A 5,237-nucleotide genomic window follows, 5' to 3' on the forward strand; every position below is an offset into this window, starting at 1 on the left:
TCTCTCTCTGGTCTGAAGGAACAGCAGCACTGCAAAGTGGGTACGAGATGGTTGCAGTAAGCACCTGGTGATTTACATTCAACTCATCAGCTAATACACACACTGCCTTGCGCCTGGAGGACCGAGTGATGCCAAGCAAACACATCCCCCACTCAACACATACACACAATCACATCAATACCAACAGGATAGGGACAGGGGGTGGCCATAATAAAAAGTATGGCTCATAAATGTCAAATCAGTAGAACGGCCCTGAGTCTCTGCAGACCAGCTGGCTGGGAGGAAATTGAAGACAAGCCATTTAGCGCTATAGGTCCCATTGTCATCATACCACTACTTACACCAGAAGCCTATAGCACGCGTGCGTGTGCGTGTGTGTGTGTGTGTGTGTGTGTGTGTGTGTGTGTGTGTGTAGAGAGAGAGATTGCAGCTGTGTTGGGAAAATGGTGTGCATCCATGGAAAATAGCATGACACTAAGAACGTTGAATGTGTTGTGTGAAAGTGAAAGTGTTGAACCCACAGTTGTTCAAGACTGTATTTTACTACTGTAGTGTATGTCATTTAAAAATCACTACAATTTGCACAAAATGACCCATATGGTTGCATGAACACACAAGCACTCAAGGCAAACACGCACACAGCTGAAAAATATAGACCCACCACAGCACACAAATTAAATATAAAGGCACACACACACAAAACAAAGACACACAGGTAACACTTTACAATAAGGTACACAGAAATGTAGGTAGTTACTGAGGAACGAATGAGTAACGAATGAGGAACGAATGAGGAACGAATGAGTAACGAATGATGAACGACGAAGTGACAGTTACTCAGTAACTACTGAGGAGTTACTGGTAAACAGACCAGGGGACTACTGAGGAACGAATGAGTAACGAATGAGGAACGAATGAGTAACGAATGATGAACGACGAAGTGACAGTTACTCAGTAACTACTGAGGAGTTACTGGTAAACAGACCAGGGGACTACTGTATTCGTTACTGAGTAACGAATGATGAACAACCAGGGGCCCTAAAGTGACAGTTACTCAGTAACTACTGAGGAGTTACTGGTAAACAGACTAGGGGATACTGTATTAATGAATCATTCTGTGAAATAGCAAACTGACCAATTGATTATGAAAGCAACTGAATTTTCCTGGGATTTCACAATTAGTTAATAAATTAACAACGCACAGACGGGATGATTGTCATATTTTAATAAAGATATTCACAATACATACATTCATATTCACATTTAAGGTTTATTATGTGGCATTAGTAATGTTGAAGGCTTAAAAGCAATTGTCCACCACTGCAGGGCACGCTTTAAACCTGCCTCCCTTGGTTTCAAGCGCTGTCGAGGGCTGGCTTGGGTCCCACACTGGATCGACTGGTAGAGCTGGATCTGACTGATGAGTTGTTACTCTTTCGCGATCCATTCGTTCACCAGTAGTTAAGCTTCATGAATCATTCGTTTACCAGTAGTGAAGCTTTTTGTGTACCTTCATGTAAAGTAATGCATCATACTGAGTTGTTACTCTTTCGCGAACCATTCGTTCACCAGTAGTTAAGCTTCATGAATCATTCGTTTACCAGTAGTGAAGCTTTTTGTGTACCTTCATGTAAAGTAATGCATCATACTGAGTTGTTACTCTTTCGCGAACCATTCGTTCACCAGTAGTTAAGCTTTATGAATCATTCGTTTACCAGTAGTGAAGCTTTTTGTGTACCTTCATGTAAAGTAATGCATCATACTGAGTTGTTACTCTTTCGCGAACCATTCGTTCACCAGTAGTTAAGCTTTATGAATCATTCGTTTACCAGTAGTGAAGCTTTTTGTGTACCTTCATGTAAAGTAATGCATCATACTGAGTTGTTACTCTTTCGCGAACCATTCGTTCACCAGTAGTTAAGCTTTATGAATCATTCGTTTACCAGTAGTGAAGCTTTTTGTGTACCTTCATGTAAAGTAATGCATCATACTGAGTTGTTACTCTTTCGCGAACCATTCGTTCACCAGTAGTTAAGCTTTATGAATCATTCGTTTACCAGTATGAAGCTTTTTGTGTACCTTCATGTAAAGTAATGCATCATACTGAGTTGTTACTCTTTCGCAAACCATTCGTTCACCAGTAGTTAAGCTTTATGAATCATTCGTTTACCAGTAGTGAAGCTTTTTGTGTACCTTCATGTAAAGTAATGCATCATACTGAGTTGTTACTCTTTCGCGAACCATTCGTTCACCAGTAGTTAAGCTTTTTGAACCATTCGTTTACCAGTAGCGAAGCACTTTCGGGTTAGTTATAAAACCCCAAACCACTGATGACAATGAGGGATCTACAGCCACTTTAGTTAAAAATGTATACAACATAGGGAAATATATATACATATACTGCGCTCATGACACATAATAACAATAACATAATAACAGGATAATATAGAAAATATTAACAATTTAAAACACAAACAGAAACAAAAAAAGACATTTTAAAATGTAACAAAAAAAGGCACTCTAAAAACAAAACAAAAACCAGCTCTCTTCATCTGACACGGCTGTAGCGATCCATCGCCTCTTCTGGGGTGAGGACTGAAACAAAGAAAATTATAAACATGTATTAACAGTAGTATTTTGTCAGGATGATGGTAGTGCAGTTGGTTAGGGGTTTACTAGTATTAATACTATTCTTGTATTAGGGTTATATAGTGGCAAGTTAGTTCTAAATTACATTCTAGAGTAATGAATGTACAGAGTTATAATAATAATAATTATTAAATTGTAATTTCCAGTAGTATCAAGAGTACTGTGAGTGTACTGTCTATTCAAGTAGTATTATCTGTACTCTTTAACAGTAGGTTATTATAAATCAAATGAGCACAACTAGAGAGTAAAGTGGGAGTACTGTATAGTTTAGACAAGTGGTAGAATAAGTGGATTATATTGTTTAGTGTTATTTGAAAGCCATGTTCCTGCTGTAGCTTCATCCATTATGCTGCTTTGAACAGTCATGTATTGAACAGTCAGACGTGTTCAGACGTGGCTTTGATATTATAAGCAGACTTGGGACCAGCTGACCACCTAGCTCGTTAAATAAATGGGTAAGAATTGATCAATTAATCCAGCACCATGAATATAACCATAACCAAAAACTTTTTTATTTTCTACTTAGTAGACTAACTTAAAGTGGCTTAACTGACCTCAATCTAATTTATGTCATTGCTGTTCTAAGTTCCTTCCCATTCCCAAAGCACTTTCCGGTTACGATATCATGTAAAGGTAGATACTTGGTTACTGCAATGTTCAAGTACAAATGGAGTAAATATTACTAGCATCCTCTTGTCTTGGATCCCCTCTAGACACTAGCTTCCTCTGCTGCAGTTTGGCTACTGCGCTGTTCGGATTGTTCCCGCTGACTCGATGGCGCTGTAACATTTTGGAGCACAGAAAGAATGGTTGGTGTAAGGGGCTCAAAACCTTATGAAGGATATTGATGAATGCATACAGAGTGACGTTTTTGTTCATTTGAAAATTGTATGGATACCTTAAAAATATATATATACAGTTAGTTAAGAAATAAGGGTTTTATTCACTTTGGGCAATGACATTATCCATTGTCTTTAATGTTATAATATGTAATAATAATATGTATGATCATATGTCATTTTGATTTATGACAAATCATCATCAATTCATTTGTCATGGTTCCACATGCAGTCCATTGTGTAGAAGACATGTTTGAGAGATTCAGTTGTTAACATTACATACTGTAACTATGGACTAAAATGAAAAGAAAAAAAACAGGGAGAAAGGTATTACCGTAATAGCACTATAACAGTGTAATGTAGCAGTCTTCGGGTTTTTTAGTAGTTAAAAACAACTCCAAAAACTATTCAAAGACGTGGTAACTGACTCGCCTAATTTAACATTAGATAAGTGGTTGAACCGTCGGTCTTTTGACCTAGTTAAGAGTTAAACTTTTGTGTTTGACAGATAATTAAAATTTGCTTGCAACGTCGGCTATCTAGCCGGCTAGCAATCCATTGGTTAGTGACAAGGTTAGCTAGCAAGGCCAAAAAATACGTGATAGAACAGACGTGGTACGATGTCAAGTTAGCTCATTTTAGGAAGCTAAGCAATGTGACCGAATCATTACACTCTCAATTAATAATGAAATAACTTTAAAGCATGTACTTACATTCTAACATGGCTGTCTCTACATGTGGAAGCTCTTCCGTGGGCTGCCTTTTTCTCTTACTCTTTCGCTGAGTCTCGATTGTCAAGTCCTTCTGCACGACCTCCTTGCCCGTCGACGGAAGAGAGTGGGCGTGTCCGACGCATGGGGTAAAACGATCTGCGTATAACGTGCCCCTACCCACTGTACACGTCCGTCGACGACAAGGGACGCTCCCGAATTGCATTGTGGGTCCGCATGTGCAAGACAGGAAGACGGTTCTATGCGAAGTTATCATGACCCTGCACGCTAAAGTACTCAGTCTTATTGAGGGAAGACAGACTTTTAAAAATAAATTAAAATTGATAAAATGGCTCCAAAAGAAGAAGTTACTTAAAGCCAAAATAAAATGCAAACTCTGCAAAAAGAGAAGGAAAATGAAGGAAAACGCAAACGTTGACGGACTGCAGTGGTAAGTATTCTTTTTTTGGTACGGTTTTTATCGATGACTTCCTTTGTTTACTGATATGTCATAACATACGTAACATTAATATTTATCATGAAGAAATGTGTTGTCTTCTGTAGGCAGTGCCGACGTAATAAACATAGAGGGAAAACAACGAGGAAGTCAGTGAGGTGCGGGTCACTTTTTGAGAGGAGCAAATTGTCCCTATTCAGCTGGATGAAATACATTTATAGGTAAGGTATGCAGTAGGGCTGTACGGTATGGACTACAATTTATATCACGGTATGATTTGAGGCATATACGGTAATGCCGTATTATATCACGGTATGTTCATTTTATCTTCTAATTTCTATATAAATGTTTCTGAAGGGGTATCATCAGCCAATCAGCGTTCACTCCCTGAGGGACGTAACATAACAGCCAATCAGCGTTCACTCCCTGCAGTCCAGACTAGAGTGAATCGCAGCACTCCCGGAGCTCTATATCTAAATAATATAATTAAGCAATAGATCACGACAGGCTGTGGTATACGGTCATTATACCACAGTTATTGAGTAATTGTAATTGTTGTAATTGAATGTTATTATTGTGTCA

Source organism: Micromesistius poutassou (assembly GCF_964030765.1).
Source record: "Micromesistius poutassou genome assembly, chromosome: 2".
Classification (NCBI taxonomy): domain Eukaryota; kingdom Metazoa; phylum Chordata; class Actinopteri; order Gadiformes; family Gadidae; genus Micromesistius; species Micromesistius poutassou.